At 45.3% G+C, this 18,675-nt stretch overlaps 1 protein-coding gene across 1 annotated transcript in view; it reads left to right on the top strand.

Annotated features, from left to right (window-relative positions):
- The window catches only part of LOC124556333 (sodium-dependent transporter bedraggled), a 446,423-nt gene that overhangs the window by 293,217 nt on the left and 134,531 nt on the right, over positions 1-18,675 (top strand). The gene's annotated exons all lie outside the window — the stretch shown is intronic.

The following is an 18,675-nucleotide window of genomic DNA, read 5'->3' on the forward strand; positions in this document are numbered from 1 at the left end:
AATATGTCCTCATTATCACGAATTCATCTGGTTCTAAGCATGACGTACACTTCTCGAGGGGAGACCTCAGGAAATTTAGCGAATCTGTAAATCAGAAATGTGCAAAGGCAAACTAGAAACGCGACCTAGATGTAATTTAATTTTTTCGTTGTCATCTGTCACCATTTGTTTGCAATTGTTTGTGATCGAGAAGTGCCCGTTTTAATGGCGCAGACTGTTAAATACGACGGGCACTGTACAGTGAGGTCTGTAGTTTACATTACAGCCTGGATGTGCTGCACCACGGTATAAAAGAGGTCCTCCCACTCTGTGTCTGCTGACCGCTGTGTGTTCAGCACACCACTCAACCGTTCTCCGTGGAGCCGCTACAATTCGCTCACATAGCTGCTCGTAGCAGGCCTGAGCGCTCCTTGTGTGACGTCAGCAACGTAGTGTTGACTGCCGGCCGACACAAACCCGCTCTTTGTCAAACATTTCGTCAAACTTATTTGGACAAACTGCTTCACTAGAGCTATTACACAACAGTAAAATTATTCGGGACCGGATGCCGAACAGTTAACGACACCGTATGTCGGTGACGAGCGCACTGCTCGAAGAGAAAGAGGAATGGAAACTATTGTGCGCGCAACCGTGGATAGAGAGAGGAGGAGCTCGAAGTGTTCACTAGAATTTGTTTCGTGAGCTACAGTGCGAGAACATTAAGAACAGTGAAAATTATTTGAGAATGGGTCAACAAATATTTCAGTTTGCCCCCATGAAAGTGCCTTTTCATATTTGCATATACAGAACTCTTTCGAGAAATGCCATTTCTTAGTTTCATTCGTCATAATCGATGTTTTTGGAAAGCCTGCAACTGTGTCATTCGTGATTTAAATAATGAAACACTACTCTAGTTAAGTATCTTTCTCACACTCAATATAATGCTTTTCGAGAATTTATTCTCATTATCAAAAGTATATATTCGCAAAGGTATTTTATGTGGTGTTCTGCCCCTCTAACCCTGCCGTTGTTTTTTATTGTTTACTGCAGTTGGTCAGATTTCTTTTGTCCCATTTTCTGAAACATCACAAACTAGCTATGTAAATATTTTACTTGATCGTGAGAATAAATTGTTGCAAATCGTCGCGCAAAAATACGTAACTGGTGCATTGTGTCATTATTTTAATCACGAATGCTATTTCTGCTAAAGATCGTCTCGTGGCTGTGTTTTCTAGCAAGAAGCGAAAGCTACTCCACCCTGAAATATAGCACTCGAATATCACAGTGTACTGTTTTACGTATTATTTCAGAAACATGTGAACCAGTATATACATCACCTAATGAGGAATTTATGAAGATAACGTGAGGTTACTTAAAGTACAAATAAATACGTTTATTTCACTTATGTACACTTTCACATCTCCTCTTCCTTTCTTTTTATATTTAAACCTAACATCATCCACAGTGCAGTAATTTCGAATGCAGCTGATTGCTGCAGCTCTTTCTTTGTAAGAGTACAACGGCGTATTACTGTCTTTATAGTCAGTGGCTTCTGCGTGCTTTGTATTATGAATAGTTTCGCATTCTTCATACTTTGCAAATGATCACTGTGGTGGTAGCACCGCTCCAAATATACCTCGCCATTTTATAGCTCAAATGCATTAAGTCAAACAAAGCTATATGTAAACAACGGCCTTCGCTCTAACTTTAATCAAATAAATTTGGTAAAAGCTTCTCTACTACACTACCGAAGATTTGGCCTAAAGGCTTTGATAAATATTTATCGTTTGCCACGAACACTACATGGCTCACCTCAGACAGGCCTGTGTTTATCTAAGGCCACGTTAGCTTCTCAGCTGACGTCACGATCCACAGTGCACTGAGTACCAATCCTCCCAGTCTTTGGCAGTATTGGGAATCGAACTCGGGTCCTCCGCTGAGTACTCAGCTGCGGAGGCAGGTGCACTGGTGGAAACAGCAACGGTCTCTGTGTTTAATACTACACTCCTCATACGGTTTCTTGCAAATATGGCAAATCTCTGACAATCGAAGCGGCAATTTTTCTTAGGGCTTAATGCCATCTGTTTATTTTGTAATAAAAATCCATTCATAGTCTCTGCGGCTGCGTAGAGCTGTCGAGTGAACCATTCCACTCAGTCGATGCCTCTGTAAAATTTAAACTAGGAAAAGCTCTGTTCATAACTGCAGTGTATGCAGTATGCAACACTGAATGGTTTATGAACATGTACCTGATCGGAATACAACCGAGATTCATTCATTCAGCGACTGGTCCCGAGACACATTGTGTATCAGCATAAATAGTGAAAGGCAGTTTCATGTCATTACTAAATTTTGTAAATTTTACGAACTAGTTCCTTTCACTTGGCGTGACACTAGTGAGTGGTTTAAACAGGCGCAGTCAACTAAATGTGCATCTAATTTTTCCCTAGAATAAAAATATCTCAGATATCGCTTGCATATTACAACATAACAATGAGAAGGAGTAATGCTACTCCTTGCGAGCCTTGAAAGTTTTTCATGTAATAGAAATGACACGTATCTGTATTATTAGCAACCTGCAACATTGATTCACATGTCTGTTGCGACGGTGTTTTGTAAAAACTCTAAATTCTTTGTCTTTGCTCTTATCATCTAAGGCCATCCATTCATAGTCTGAATACTGGATGCCGTAGACGTGTACAGATACGTCTTCATTGTGTTTTTCGAAAACATGAAAATGTTTTATCTCTGCAGAGAGCGGTATGTTTGCAAAGTTTAATTTTTTTCATATCGCCAATATTTAGACTCACCTTGTGCATCCTTATTTGCAGCATATAATCCTGCTAGAATAGACCACCTGAATCAGGCATTATCAGCTGACAAAACGTTTATTACCTCAATATTTACTGCTATTACTTTGGCCAGTCTTACGTTTAGTTTTGCATAAAAGACTGTCGTTTCATTAACGTTAACACTCGATTGAATCATTTGATCAACGCCCGACCAGGATCTCATATTTGAAGAGTCTCAAGTCTTTTTACCATTTTATCAATAACATCAGCTGAGTACCAATAATCACTAAGTTCGGACAGTATTAAACTTGCAGTCTCTGTAGTGACTTACATCTGTTTTTCATGACCTGTCTTTCGCAAGAGAAAATTAGAGACTAGCGAACAACTGATCATAAGCGGTTCGTTAAGCTGACGAACTTTGTTCTTGAAAATGCGAAAAACATGATTCCAAGAAATGTCTATGCTCCAAAAACCCAACCAAGTATCTGTCACACCAGTACATATACGACTTCTAAATGCGGTCTCAAAAGTAACCCAGTCAGGATCATCTAACTTAATGTGTTTTGGTCCTGTTTCACCCATTTAATGTAATTCAAAGAAAATTTGAAGTCAGTGATGACGATGATGTTCAGCCTGCCATATATAGTTTTCTTCGTCATTCAGCTACTAGCCGCTGCAGTCCTTCAACTTCTTCCCGAAATCGATTGGCTTATTTCTGTGCTGCTTGCAGGTTCTACAAGGCTGAATGGAAAAAAAAAGATATGCCTTGTGAAAAAGAACGTATTGTATTCTTAAATATGGCAAGAAAACCGTATAACAGGAGAAAAGAGAAGAATCTTTTATTCACGATCTGTTTAAGCAGAAGAATCACTAAATGAAAGATGCCAGGCTTACCTTTGAGAGTTCGTTCACACTGTGAATTTTGGGACTAATCGATCCAATTCTTTGACTACTGCTCCGATCTGTTACGTTATAGACGCAAGTCAGTGCAGATTCTACAACACTAGATGAGAGAAAAAAAATGGGTTAGTAGCAGCAAGTAATCAGTAGGCGAAAAAATATAAAAACTGTTAATAGTAGTACGTATGTTAGACTTTGAGAGTTGATCGCATGCTAAAGAAACCGTTGAGAAGAACAGTCAGGATGGTTCACGATCAATAATTCTCCAGGGGCGGCTGTTCTCAATTTTATATCCGCTACTTCCAACCATATTGTTCCGAATAATTCGGAGTATTTCCAAATCAGTAGGAAAAGCTTTTGGAAACCTGTGGTAAGTTCCTATGGACACACCACTTAAGCTAACTTAAACTAACGTACGCTAAGGACCACACACACACACACACACACACACACACACACACACACACACACACACATACACATATGACCGAGGGAGGACTCGAATCTTCGACGGGGAAAACCTAGTAGCAAAAGTGTCTTCGTATGCGCAGTGATGCAATTCCATATTTCAAGTCCTGTCAAGTCTGAGCGTGCAAACCGCTGTGTCAGCGAGTAAAATTTTGCTGCTTCTTCGCCAGAGGCGCGGTATGTGGCTACAGTCATATTTCTGTCTTGGAACCTCAGTCCTTAGCCCCTTCGTCAGGTATGCTGTCGCTGGGCAATAGCCTTGTGCCGCCTTCAGCCAGTGCACCTTACTGTATCTGTAAATGCATGTTGTACCGTTTAGAAATTCAAATAACTTCTGCATCTGCGCCTTACGACCCAGCTGCGAGACACTCCGAACACCTGACAGTTAACTGTTTTATATAGATGATATGCGCTGTCATGCTGGCGTCCCGTATCCCATTTCTTTGTCCGTTGATTCGTCCTGGCTGGTCTCTTAAAATTCAGCCTACTCTTCATCATAACTAAATAATGATCCGAGTCTTTATCTGCTCTTAGCTATGTCTGACAGTTCAATATCTGATTTCGGAATCTTTTCCTGACCATGATGTTATCTGACTGGGATGGCCCCATATCTCCTGACCTTTTCCAAGTATACCTACTCCTCTTGTGGTTCCTGAACAGAGTATTCGCTACTGCTAGCTGAAATTTATTGCAGAATTCAGTTAGTCTTTCTCCTCTCTCATTCCTACTATTAAGTCCTCGTAACACCTTATTTTATTCCTTCCCTTACAACCTCATTCCAATCCCCCATGACTATCAAATTTTCATCTCTCTTTACGCAATAAATTGCCCGTTCAGTTTCCTAATAATTTCTCAATTTCTTCATGTTCTGTTTGCTACGTCGGTATGTATACCTGGACTATTGCTGTCTGCGTCGGTTTATTGTCGATCTGATGAGAACAACCGTATCACTGAACTGTTCGCAGTAACTCACTTTCTGTCCTACCTTCCTGTTTGTAACAAATCCTACTCCCATTATACTATTTTCTGCTGCTTTTGATATTATCCTGTACTCGTCAGTCCATAAATCCTTGCCTTCTTTCCATTTCATTTCACTGATCCCTACTACACCTAGATTGCGCCTTAACATTTCCCTTTTCAGATTTTCTAGCTTCGATACCGCGTTCAGACTTCTGACATTCCACGCCCTGACTCGCAGGACATCACACTTTCGTTGGTTATTCATTGTTTTTGTCATGGTCACCTTCTCATTGGCAATCTCTCCAGGAAATCCGAATGGGGGACTAGGCTGGAATCGTTTGCCAATGCAGAGAACATCATGACAATTTTTTTTTCAGTTAGGGGCTACATGTCCTGTGGATATACATTACGTGCCTGTAATGTAGGGGCTACCATTGCCTTCTGAATCCTCATCCCGTTGATCATTGTTGATTCCTCCTCCTTTTAGGGGTAATTTCCCACCTCAATGGAAAGAGAGTGCGCTGAATCTCTGCCTGCTCCTCTGCCCTCTTTGACAAGGCCGTTGGCAAAACGAGGGTAACTTCTTTGCGGGAACTCTGTGGTCGCCATTGGTGCTGATTTTTTATTCAAAATTTAAAAAATAAAGAGGTTGGAACACACGACGCTTCTATATCTTTGTCATTATGCAGGTGTTTGTATGAACACCGTATCCTCCACAATAACGTACCAATTAAATGCAACGTGAATACTTCGTGTTCTATAATACTTGTTTAGTTATTTAATGAGTATTATACTATTTTGCCAGTAGTTTTATACAGGGTAATTTTTTCCACGACGTACAAACTCTAAGGAGTGACCGATGAGAGGATACGGAACACAAAAATGACCTTATTTCCGCAAATGCATGGTTTCCATGCTAGAGACCATTTATTTAGTCATACGTTGTTACAAAAACTGCGGTCTAATATGCGCTGTACTATGCAGCCACAGTTACAGTATGTGTTGAAAATGGTTTCCATGTGCCTCACAGCATGTGTGTACGCGAGGTAGCATGTTCTGTCTCACACCTTCACATCGGCCAGGCCGCATTCGAGCAGTGTCAAACGCAGCATGAATACGCTGCTCCAGTGTCTTCACATCTGGAATGGGCTCTGCATGCACGATACTATTGAGATGACCCCAAACCAGAAGTCGCACTGGTTGAGATCCGGTGAACGAGCAGGCCACGCAACTGGACCCCCTCATTCGATTAATCGACCAGGGATGACGCGATTGAGATGCGCCCTGACGTTAACGGCGAAGTGGGCTGCAGCACCATCATGTAGCAGCCACGTAACCCTTCGAATTAATGGAACTTCTGCCAACAGGGGAGGCAAAGTCACCTGCAAGAAACGCGGATAGTTCCGGCCTTTAGGCGACGCGGAAGGAAGACTGGTCTAAAAATATACTCCTGGAAATGGAAAAAAGAACACCGTGAATTCATTGTCCCAGGAAGGGGAAACTTTATTGACACAATCCTGGGGTCAGATACATCACATGATCACACTGACAGAACCACAGGCACATAGACACAGGCAACAGAGCATGCACAATGTCGGCACTAGTACAGTGTATATCCACCTTTCGCAGCAATGCAGGCTGCTATTCTCCCATGGAGACGATCGTAGACATGCTCGATGTAGTCCTGTGGAACGGCTTGCCATGCCATTTCCACCTGGCGCCTCAGTTGGACCAGCGTTCGTGCTGGACGTGCAGACCGCGTGAGACGACGCTTCATCCAGTCCCAAATATGCTCAATGGGGGACAGATCCGGAGATCTTGCTGGCCAGGGTAGTTGACTTACACCTTCTAGAGCACGTTGGGTGGCACGGGATACATGCGGACGTGCATTGTCCTGTTGGAACAGCAAGTTCCCTTGCCGGTCTAGGAATGGTAGAACGATGGGTTCGATGACGGTTTCGATGTACCGTGCACTATTCAGTGTCCCCTCGACGATCACCAGTGGTGTACGGCCAGTGTAGGAGATCGCTCCCCACACCATGATGCCGGGTGTTGGCCCTGTGTGCCTCGGTCGTATGCAGTCCTGATTGTGGCGCTCACCTGCACGGCGCCAAACACGCATACGACCATCATTGGCACCAAGGCAGAAGCGACTCTCATCGCTGAAGACGACACGTCTCCATTCGTCCCTCCATTCACGCCTGTCGCGACACCACTGGAGGCGGGCTGCACGATGTTGGGGCGTGAGCGGAAGACGGCCTAACGGTGTGCGGGACCGTAGCCCAGCTTCATGGAGACGGTTGCGAATGGTCCTCGCCGATACCCCAGGAGCAACAGTGTCCCTAATTTGCTGGGAAGTGGCGGTGCGGTCCCCTACGGCACTGCGTAGGATCCTACGGTCTTGGCGTGCATCCGTGCGTCGCTGCGGTCCGGTCCCAGGTCGACGGGCACGTGCACCTTCCGCCGACCACTGGCGACAACATCGATGTACTGTGGAGACCTCACGCCCCACGTGTTGAGCAATTCGGCGGTACGTCCACCCGGCCTCCCGCATGCCCACTATACGCCCTCGCTCAAAGTCCGTCAACTGCACACACGGTTCACGTCCACGCTGTCGCGGCATGCTACCAGTGTTAAAGATTGCGATGGAGCTCCGTATGCCACGGCAAACTGGCTGACACTGACGGCGGCGGTGCACAAATGCTGCGCAGCTAGCGCCATTCGACGGCCAACACCGCGGTTCCTGGTGTGTCCGCTGTGCCGTGCGTGTGATCGTTGCTTGTACAGCCCTCTCGCAGTGTCCGGAGCAAGTATGGTGGGTCTGACACACCGGTGTCAGTGTGTTCTTTTTTCCATTTCCAGGAGTGTACTTTCGCCAATTATCCGGCCCACACACTGTGGCTGCACCGATGCTGATGATTCGCTGTCACCTTATCGTGGGAGTTCTGCATACTGTCCCACAGATGACTGTTAGGAAAGCTGAAGATACCACTCTGTGTAAAGGTGGCCTCATCTGTGAATAGGATGGGTAACACAAATCCCGGAATCGTGGTAGCTTGGTGAAGAAATCAGTGACAAAACTGCTCCCGATGTGGAAAATTTGTCGATAGTAAGCCCTGCACACGCTGTAAGTGATAAGGGTAGTAGAAGTTGTCACGGAGAACATTCCACACGGACGTCTGGTTTACCGTGTACTGGCAAGCCACCTGCATGGTACTGACACGACGGTCGCCTTCCATAGTGTTAATCACATTTTCCCCCAAGTCTGCCGTCCGAACATTTCGGGTACGTCCTTAATGATTTTCTGCTTCCTGAGACGACTCTGTCTCAGACAAACGGCGAAACACTGTTGCTAACATTGAATGCTGTGGTTGTCGGCGGGAATAGGTCTTCTGATACAACCTTGCTGCCCGCCGCCCGTTGCCATTTGCCTTTCCGTACGTAAACACCGTGTCGGCAAGCTCTCGATTCGAATACGGAACCACTGTGTACAACGCCGTATCACATCCGCTACAAAGTAAGTTAGCAAGAGAAGTGAATCGGACACAATATTACCAATGACTATGACAGAAGAGGGCGCTAGGGCATGATGTGTAAGGAACAGTGCCACCCTCCAGAAGGAAACCATGCATACTGACACTGTGGTTGCGCGATACAGCGCGTATTAGACCGCAGTCTATGTAACAAAGTATGATTGAATAAATGGTCTCTAGCATGGAAACAAAGCATTTCCGGACATAAGTTCATTAGAAGTTTTTTAGTTTTTTATTCCGCATCCTCTCATCGATCAATCCTACAGTTTGTACACGGTGGAAAAAAATCTCTCTCTCTCTCTCTCTCTCTCTCTCTCTCTCACACACACACACACACACACACACACACACACACACACATATATATATATATATATATATATATATATATATATATATATATATATATATATATAAATAACTGCCGCAACACGACGTGGCATAGACTCGACTAATGTCTGAAGTAGTGTTGGAGGGAAATGACACCATGAATCCTGCAGGGCTGTCCATAAATCCGTAAGAGTACGAGGGGGTGGAGATCTCTTCTGAATAGCACGCTGCAAGGCATCCTAGATATGCTCAATAACGTTCATGGTCTGGGGATTTTGGCGACCATTTGAAGTGTTTAAACTCAGCAGAAGAGTGTCCCTGGAACCACTCTGTAGAAATCCTGGACGTGTGGGCTGTTGCATTGCCTGCTGGAATTGCCCAAGTCCGTCGGAATGCACAGTGGACATGAATGGTTACAGGTGATCAGACAGGATTCTTACGTATGTGTCACCTGCCAGAATCGTATCTAGACGTATCACGGGTCCCATATCACTCCCACTGCACACGCCCCACACCATTACAGAAACTCCACCATCTTGAACAGTCCCCTGCTGACATGCAGGGTCCATGGATTCACGAAGTTTTCTCCATACCCGTACGCCATCTGCTCGATACAATTTGAAACGAGACTCGTCCGACCAGGCAACATGTTTCCAGTCATGAACAGTCCAATGTCGGTGTTGACGGGCCCAGGTGAGCTTTGTGTCGAGCAGTCATCAAGAGTACACGAGGGGACCTTCGGATCTGAAAGCTCATATCGATGATGTTTCGTTGAATGGTTCGCGTGATGACACTTGTTGATGGCACAGCATTGAAATCTGCAGCAATTTGCGGAAGGGTTGCACTTCTTTCACGCTGAACGATTCTCTTCAGTCATTGTTGGTCCCATTCTTGCAGGATCTTTTTCCAGACACAGCAATGTCGGTGATTTGATGTTCTACCGGATTCCTGATATTCACCGTACACTCGTGAAATGGTCGTATGGGAATATCCCCGCTTCATCGCTACCTCTGAGATGCTGTGCGCCGACTATAACACACCTTTTTCTTCCTTTATTGTATTTCAATACGGGCTGGCAGCAGCACATGCGCTGCTCTTCAGCCGAAAGACAGTAATTATACAAAAGAAGACATTTAAAATAACGGAAAGAAGAAAATATGGCTCACAGCGATGTAAAAATGGGGAACAGTATGGAAGAGAACAGACAAGAAGGGGGCTACTGTAAAATGGAGATAAAAACCGTAAAAACGTAGCACACACAAAAAAACCGCGCACTGGGACAATTAAAGAACACAAGGCGAAGAATGACCAGAGCATAAAAGGATCGACAGACAGCGTAGCACATAACAGTCACTTACAGTAACACTATGTACAAGTCCAGCACACAATTAAAGTCACAGCTCCTGACACACTGGAGAACAGCACCAAACACAACACTGACGTAGCACACTGATGACGATGAGCAAACAGTGGATCTGCCAGGGGCATGGAGGTGAGGGAGAAGGGAAGAAGGGGGGGAGGGGAGGAGAGGGGGGAAGACGGGCAGGGGGCGCGCCGAAGAGGGCTGGGGAGGGAAGGACATGAGAGGAATACAGTCAAGGAGGGGAGTGCAGGGACTCAGGGGGGAAGGAGGAAAATCCGCTCTGGGAGAAGGAGGGGAGAGGAAAAGGGGGGCCCTGGGGAGGGGGAGCGGGGAACAAAGCCAGGTTACAGTTGGAAGGAAGGGAAGATGTCACAGTGAAGTTCAACATCCGGGAGGTACTGGAAGTTGCCCTGATGAGGAGACGGAGGGTGTGGAGGTGGAGAGAGGGAGGGATACAGCGATAGAGGTGCGGCAGGGGTTTTGGAGGGGTTGATATGAAGGAACCACTGGTTACACCAAGTAGTGAACTGGTCAGGGTGGGTTTGGAGGGTCGTTGAGACCATTGAAGTGTAGGATAGAGAGCCAGGAAGGCGGTGTCATCAGCATATTGGAGGAGGTGGACAGGAGGGGGCAGCTTGGGCATATCGGCAGTGTACAGGAGATAGAGGAGAGGGGAGAGGACAAAACTGATAACCAGGGCATAAGTTTAAAGAGGGGACCAGGATGCTATACATGGCCATAGACATTTTGGAGATCGAGGGAAACAAAAATGGCGGAGCAGTGGGAGTTAAGCTGGAGAGAGAGAAAGTGGACAAGGTTAAGCAGTTGGTTTTCGGTGGAGGAGTGGGTTCAGAAACCAACTGGGTAAGGGGGAGGAGGTGGTGCTGATTAAGGTGGTGATGGATACGACTGGAGAGGATGGATTTGAAGAGCTTCCTGAAGATGGAGGTGAGGCAGATTGGATGATAGGAAGAGGCGATAGAAAGGGGTTTGTTGAGTTTGAGGAATAAGAGAACATGGGAAGTCTTCCACAGGTCGAGATAGAAGCCGGTAGAGAGGATGACAGTGTCCTGACCAGGGGCCATGTTGCCTTTTGACCAAAGGATAAGTTTAATGTCTTGTGCTGTGATTGGAGTGTTGATGTCAGAGTGGAGCAACTGCCCCAAGTACTGGAGACTAGGAGCAAGTGCAACGACCGAGGTATCGGTGTGTTCCATGATCGTTGTGAAAAGAGAATAATCAAAGTGGGGATCATCAGGGACAAAGAAGTCCTCGGGAAAGTGGGAAGGGAAGTGGTTGGCCTTACTGAGGTTGTCCAGAAGGGGGCGGTCGTTGTGGAGAAGGGTGTAATGAGGTGCGGAAGAGGAACCAGTTAGGCGATGGAAGGCTGATCAGTACTTGGAGGAGCTGATAGGGAGGGTGGCATTGAGTTGTGTACAGGTAGGGCGCCTGTCCCCGCATTTCTTTGCTGTAATAAGGTTCCGTATGTGTCGCTGTATTTTCCGGTGGCATTGGAGTGTATACTTGTCACGAGTGCACAGGAAGGAGTGATAGAGGCGACGGGATTCGCAGAGGAGGAGGACAACCTGCAGAGGGAGGGACAGTGGGGGTAGATGGTTTTAGTAGGAACATGGGCCTCCACGGCGTCAGTAATGGATTTTTGAAGGAAGGACGAGGTGTGGATGTTGTTGTCAGGATGGTGATAGATAAGAGGGTGGCTATCGACCTGGGTGGCGATGGATTCCCGTTAGGCATCCCAGTTGGCGTGATGGTAGTCATGGATGACCTTGGGAAGGGGTGCAGTGTGGGGAGCCGGAGGGGGGTGTTGGCACGATGGTAGTCATGAATGACCTTGGGAAGGGGTGCAGTGTGGGGAGCCGGAGGGGGGTGGTGAGCATACGTTATGGTGAGAAGAACGGGGAGGTGGTCAGTACCTGTGGGGTCAAGGATGTCGACAGCAATACACCCAGGGAGGTTGGCGGAGGCAATGACAACATCGGCGGTGGTGTCGCTTTCAGAATGGGTGAACTGGGGAAGGGGAACAAGGCCACCTTGGATCGTGGGGAGGAACTGATGCCACTACCGAAGGGCGCAGGGGAGTGGCTATGGATGTTGATGGCGGCAATCACATAGGTGGAGAAGGTGTGGTGAATGTGGGAGATGAAGTCATAGGGAAGAGGAGCAGTGGAACGGACATAGATGGTGGCGCAGGTAATGGTAAGGGAGGGGAAGAAGACACTGAGGATAAGGTGTTCAGTGGGGTCACTGAGGAGGGCTTGTGACGGGACAGGGATGTGCTGAACGTGGCCAATGGCGACTCCACCCTGTGCTCAACGATCAGGAGCATCAGTTCGGTGGAGGATATAGGGAGAGGTGTGGATAGTATGGTGGGGCTGGAGAAAGGTTTCATTCAGGAGGAAGGTGATGACCCAGTGGTGGGAGAGGGTGTTCATGAGTAGGTATTTGTTCGTGCAGAAGGAGTGAATGTTCTGGAATAGGATGCAACACTCGTGCCGTGCCATGATGGGAAGAGAGTCGGGTGAAGCGAGGGAAGGGAAGAGGCTGAAATTATGGTGTTGAGGCGGGTGAAGGTGAAGTGAGCTTGATTGTGGGAGAAAGTGGCGAAGGTGCTCAGGTGGGAGAAGGAGCGGGCAGCGAGGGAGATCTCATGGAGGGTGTGGGGGCGTTGGAATGGGTGAATGTTTTGGAGGACTATGGTGAGAAACCGGATGAAGTCTTCAGCCGTGGGGGGTGGACGGAGGGAGTCGATGGGGTGGATGGGGTGATCGATGGAACGTACAGGGACAGTAAGCTCAGGGATGGCAGGAGGGGGTTTAGCTGTAGACTTTTGGGAGTAGGTGGGATGGAGGCCATTGCAGGTGTTACAGGAAGGAGGAGTGGCGAGGTTGGGGCAGTTTGTAAGAAAGTGGGAGGCCTTGTAATTATAACACAACGTTCAAATTCACTTAAATCTTGATAACCCGCCAGACACTTGTTATCTTTAGTAGACGTTGCCAACCGTAGAGCCGTATTCTGCCTGTTTACATATCTATGTATTTGAATATGCATACCTGTACCAGTTTCTTTGTTGCTTCAGTGTACATACATACATACATACATACATACATACACACCAGTTACAGACATTTTTACCAGTGCAGACACGTGATGGTGAGAGTGAGAACAGCTCATGCTACAGAGCTCGAACTTATGTTTTTGAAAAGTGGAACCATCTGTTGGTGAGAGTAAACAATTGGAATGAGAAACGACAGTTTATTTTATTTTGCGTTTCCAGGGTTTACAGAATAATATTTAAGATAAAAATCATGTTCGAAAACAACGTATTCATAATTTGTTATTGGTATCTTGTAAGCAAATGTTGGTTATTTAATTACGCATCGAGAATATGTTATATACTCGTTCAGTATCACATGGTGAATGATGTAATTATAGCTTTGAATGAAATTTAGCAATGTTAATAATGAACGAGTCCATAAACGACTTTTTAGAAGTCAGTAATGAGAAACAGTCATTTTCGGTATTTTGTGCAATTCAGATGCTTTTACATGTTTTCTTCTGACAAATATTTCGTATATTGTTGAGAACAGAGCAGATGGAGCTGCATTGTAATAAGTAATAGGCTCGACTAGCATTTTGCAGACTGTGTCTTATACTGCGTGCTTCTGACTTCAGGGCTGCGTCACTGGAGTAATAATAAAATTATTTGTTGTAGTATATACCCACACCCTAATCCTCTCACTACAGAGTACTGAGCTAGAATGGGAGCATATTGCCAAAACCACTGGAGCAGCAAGTGATGGCGGTCGGGGAATTAAATTATAAAAATTTAAATACATCAATGGGTATGGGGACTGAGCTTGCGCGCCATTTGCTTGGACTTCTGTGCCCCGGAGCGCACAGCGATTGGCAGACAGCACGGCGACGTCGGCGTTACGCGATTGTGTGATCGGGTAAATCTCGAAATATTAAATGAAGAAAAGTATCTGCACTTTTGAACAGCTGTTTTCTCAAACATTTCGCATATTATGACGACCTAATTTGAACAAACAAAACAAAAAAATACTTATGCTTTCTGCAAGCCCACAAAACGACTCTACTTCCATTTACAACCCGCTTTTATGTCAGGTCTCAGCAAAATGAAGAAGAATAACGACACCATACATGGCAAAGATTTTACATCTTTGGCGGAGACAATCGCTGGGGCATATTTAGCAAAATTAATAGAACTGAATTAACATTTTTTTAAATTTCAACATTATTTTAAATACGTGGAATATAAATATTTAGGCGCGAAATAATTGATTTTTATGGCCACAGTTTCTATATATATATTTCTTTATGTAAACGGATATATCGATACCCAGTGGTATCGTAGGATTCCTAATGTATCATTGGCTTGATTACATTACAGGCTTCAGTACTGCCAAATATAAGAGAAGGGAGGAAGATTGTGTCGAGGACAACATCATAGCAGACGAAGCACAAGCTCCAATTGGAAGAAGGAAATCTGCTGTGTCCTTGTCAAAGGAACTATCTCGATATTTGCCTCGACCGATTTAGAAAAATTGTGGAAAACCTAGATCAGCATGGCCAGAGGAGGATACGAACCATCGTCCTTCCGAATGCGACTTCTGTCTTAGTACTGCGCTACCTCGCTCGGTGCCAACCTTGCCTCATCTAAATTACCCACATCAGCAGTTTCCTCAGAAAGTGTCAGATCACATTGGATCGTGTGCTCGAGTCCCCAGCAGTATTGCCCGTTCTGCTAGCAAAGAACAGACATCAGCAACTGCAAAAAGACTGCTACAGTAGGTTAAGTTAGTAAAGACTATTTTATTTTATAGCATATAGATGTGTTTTGTGTTACACTGAGGCAAATAATGTATCATGTAATGGATTAATTTCCGAAACGCATAGTGCTATGACAATATAAGTAATAAAAAATTCTAATTAATAATCTTACGAGATTGGTTGCGCCCATAAACACAAAGCTAAATTTTCGACACAGCACGGACATACGAAAGTCAGTATGCCTCATTAAGAGGAAATGTAGCCACGTCAGTGTCGAAGGGTATGTTTACGACCTTGTGATATCGTAGAGAATCACTAATAATGAACTAACTTAGATGACCCGTTGTAATATTGCTAGGTTACTTGTGCACGGCCTCCTCCTGGATCCATTTTCAGGGTTGTAGCTCGGCCGCTGACGTAACTATCCCGGGCCTGATTTAGTCCGTGCTCCAGTTGGCTCTACAGGCAATTTCCTACTTCACGACCGCCGACTGTTCGCTCCCGCAGCCGACCCGCCATGCTGGAACGGCAGGTTTCTGCTCTGCGTTGACGAATGGCGAACTAATCATTTATTACCCCTTCCGTGCCTTCTGAATGTGTTCTGTTGTTGCACGAATAGTACGGCGAAATCGTGGCACACCTTGTCCCACTATATATTAAATGTGCGCCTTATAAATAGCACTTCATTATACAAGGTGGACAAAATGAAACAGGCCCGGAAAATATTTATAAACAGACTGACGTGAAATGGACCAAACTGCTGAGGTCATCGGTCCCTGGGCTTACACACTACTTAATCTAACGTAAACTAACTTAGGCTAAAAACAACACACACACCCATGCCCGAGGGAGGACTCTAACCTCCGACGGGGGAAGCCACGCGAACCGTAGCAAGGCGGCTTAGAACGCACGGCATCGTCTAGGACCGACGAGATAGTTAAAGTTTGTGATAGACATTTTCATTTACATGTGGAACAACGTTGTACTGCAAGAGAACACTTGGTTAATCTGTTCATCGAGTGATGCTTTAATAGGCAATAACAGATGTAACTTATCAGCCAATCCTTTGGTAAAGATCTGTGTCAAAGTTAAGTAAATCTTTCGTTCATTTATGTAATAAAGTGAATTAATATTTCGTGTGTTCTCGTTTAATGTGCCAGCTCGCCAGAGCAATCAAAGAACCGACAGTTGTGGCCGGACAAAAATAGTTTCGCGTTGTCACAACACATACAGTCGTTCATCGTCTGTGAGATGATCCGTAAAACAGTTTCTGGACGTACTGGTTAACATTTATACGAGTGTGGAACTTAAATAGTGGCAACTATTTGTTCACAACCGATACAAAAGAGTTACATGTTTGCACCTGTTACTGTCCTACAAAGTAGTCACCAGCGTTGTGTAGAACCCGTTGCCAGCGATGTGGAAGGCGTAGTATACCGTTAGCAGAGCCTGTTCTGTTGATGGTGAGAATAGAGCGGTGTACTGCTTGTCGAATCTCTGGAACAGTTCTGAAACGAACGCCACGAAGTGGTTCATTCATCTTCGGAATCAAATCAAAGTCACAAGGAATTAAGTCCGGGGAGTATGGTGGATGGTACAGTACTTCCCAGTCCCATCGACCGAACAGAGCAGCCACAGCTTGCGCTTTATGCGCCCGCGCATTGTCGTACAGAATGATGGGTGGGTTGCACAGAAAGTGTCGCCGCTTCTTTCGCAAGGCTGGTCTCAGGTGGTGCTCCAAAAACGAACAGTAATACTGTACATTGACGGTCTGCTGTGCAGGCCGGGTTCCCGGGTTCGATTCCCGGCGGGGTCAGGGATTTTCTCTGCCTCGTGATGGCTGGGTGTTGTGTGCTGTCCTTAGGTTAGTTAGGTTTAAGTAGTTCTAAGTTCTAGGGGACTTATGACCACAGCAGTTGAGTCCCATAGTGCTCAGAGCCATTTGAACCATTTTTTTGCTGTGAAGGAATGTAATGCGTTAGGATAACACCATCACAGTCGAACACGAAATCACCATAACTTTTGACCGCTCCATTCACACCATCAACAGAACAGGCTCTGCTAACGGTATACTACGCCTTCCACATCGATCGCAACGGGTTCTACACAACGCTGGTGACTACTTTGAAGGGCAGTAACAGGTGCAAACATGTAACTCTTTTGTATCGGTTGTGGATAAATAGTTGCCACTATTTAAGTTCCAACCCTCGTAGTTTGGTGAGAGAATCGTCTTACGATGCAGACACCAGACATTACGCACCAAACACAAATCTTGAGATTATGCGACGGCTCTTCAAAGTACTGACGGGGATTATCGGATGCATACTAGTGCTTGTTCTGTGTGTTCACATACGCTGACGGACTGGACCAGCCCTCGTCTGAAGAAATGAAAAACTGACGACCTAATAGTCCTAATTCCACTTCACCCAGAAACGACCGACAGAACTAGACATGAGAATGTGTTTTAATTCGAGCACAACAGAAAATTTCTAAGGATACAAATGAAGATAATTTTGGTAATATTTCGAAACCGTGATATTTTAATTTCTACTTGCACAGATAAACGGCGGTGAGATTTCTTCTGATTTTCTTCCAGATTTGCCTTCACTCTAGCAGTGTTCTTTGCTGTTCAAACTGTTTCAGATGTTGCGCTTTTCATTCGCTACAGATATAGTTTACCACCATTTTGTCGCTATGTTTTGCATTTCAGAATTTGCCGCAGTTTTTACCAAAACACTTTCAGACAAATTCTTGCGCAAACAGTTATACGCGAGTTTTCCGCGAATTATGCTTCGCATCACACTCGATGATAAACACGCGCTGTTTTATGGGGAGCACCATTTTGTGCAACATTCAACTAGTCACAGAGCACGTGTTTTCCTCTCCCTCACTCAGATGTAATGACAGAAGTACTCGGGATGGAGCATGAGCATGCGCATGCGCAGACGTGTAACGGCAAGCGATTGGTACATTGATTCTGTGATGGGCTGTTCTCCTATTCATGAACAAGGCTCATTTCTGCGTCACTCATATTTTCTTGGGCAGTTTTGTTTCGGCCAGCCTGTGGAAGCAGTGAGCTGTGCACTGTGGCCTCCTCTGGGTTAGCACGTCACTGTCTCCGTTTGTGTTGGAGAGAGTCCTAGGTATATTTTGCCCCACCAGAGCTAGGTACCAATAGTTCCACCAACCTGGCGTCCCCATGCAGTCTCGTTTTACCAGCGCAAAAGTAGCACGTAGATCACGAGTCCGTTGAATTACAGTGAGACTGGCTAAGGCTTTTATCTCATCTAAATAATGAAGTCGGTAATTTATAGGGTGTGCTACCTTTTTCTATTATAAACATATTCAGTCAGAGAAAATAGCAAACAGACTTCAGTAATGTTACATGATCATGTGTACGTCTGTCAAGTACACACAAAAAAATCGTCTTTCATATTGATTACTGAAAACCACCTCGACTGTATTATTACACGTTATTGTGTTACGGCCGAGTAAATGAGTAAACAAAAAAATTGTGGCGTAAAAACATTACCTAATG

This window comes from Schistocerca americana, chromosome X, assembly GCF_021461395.2.
Source record: "Schistocerca americana isolate TAMUIC-IGC-003095 chromosome X, iqSchAmer2.1, whole genome shotgun sequence".
Classification (NCBI taxonomy): Eukaryota; Metazoa; Arthropoda; class Insecta; order Orthoptera; family Acrididae; genus Schistocerca; species Schistocerca americana.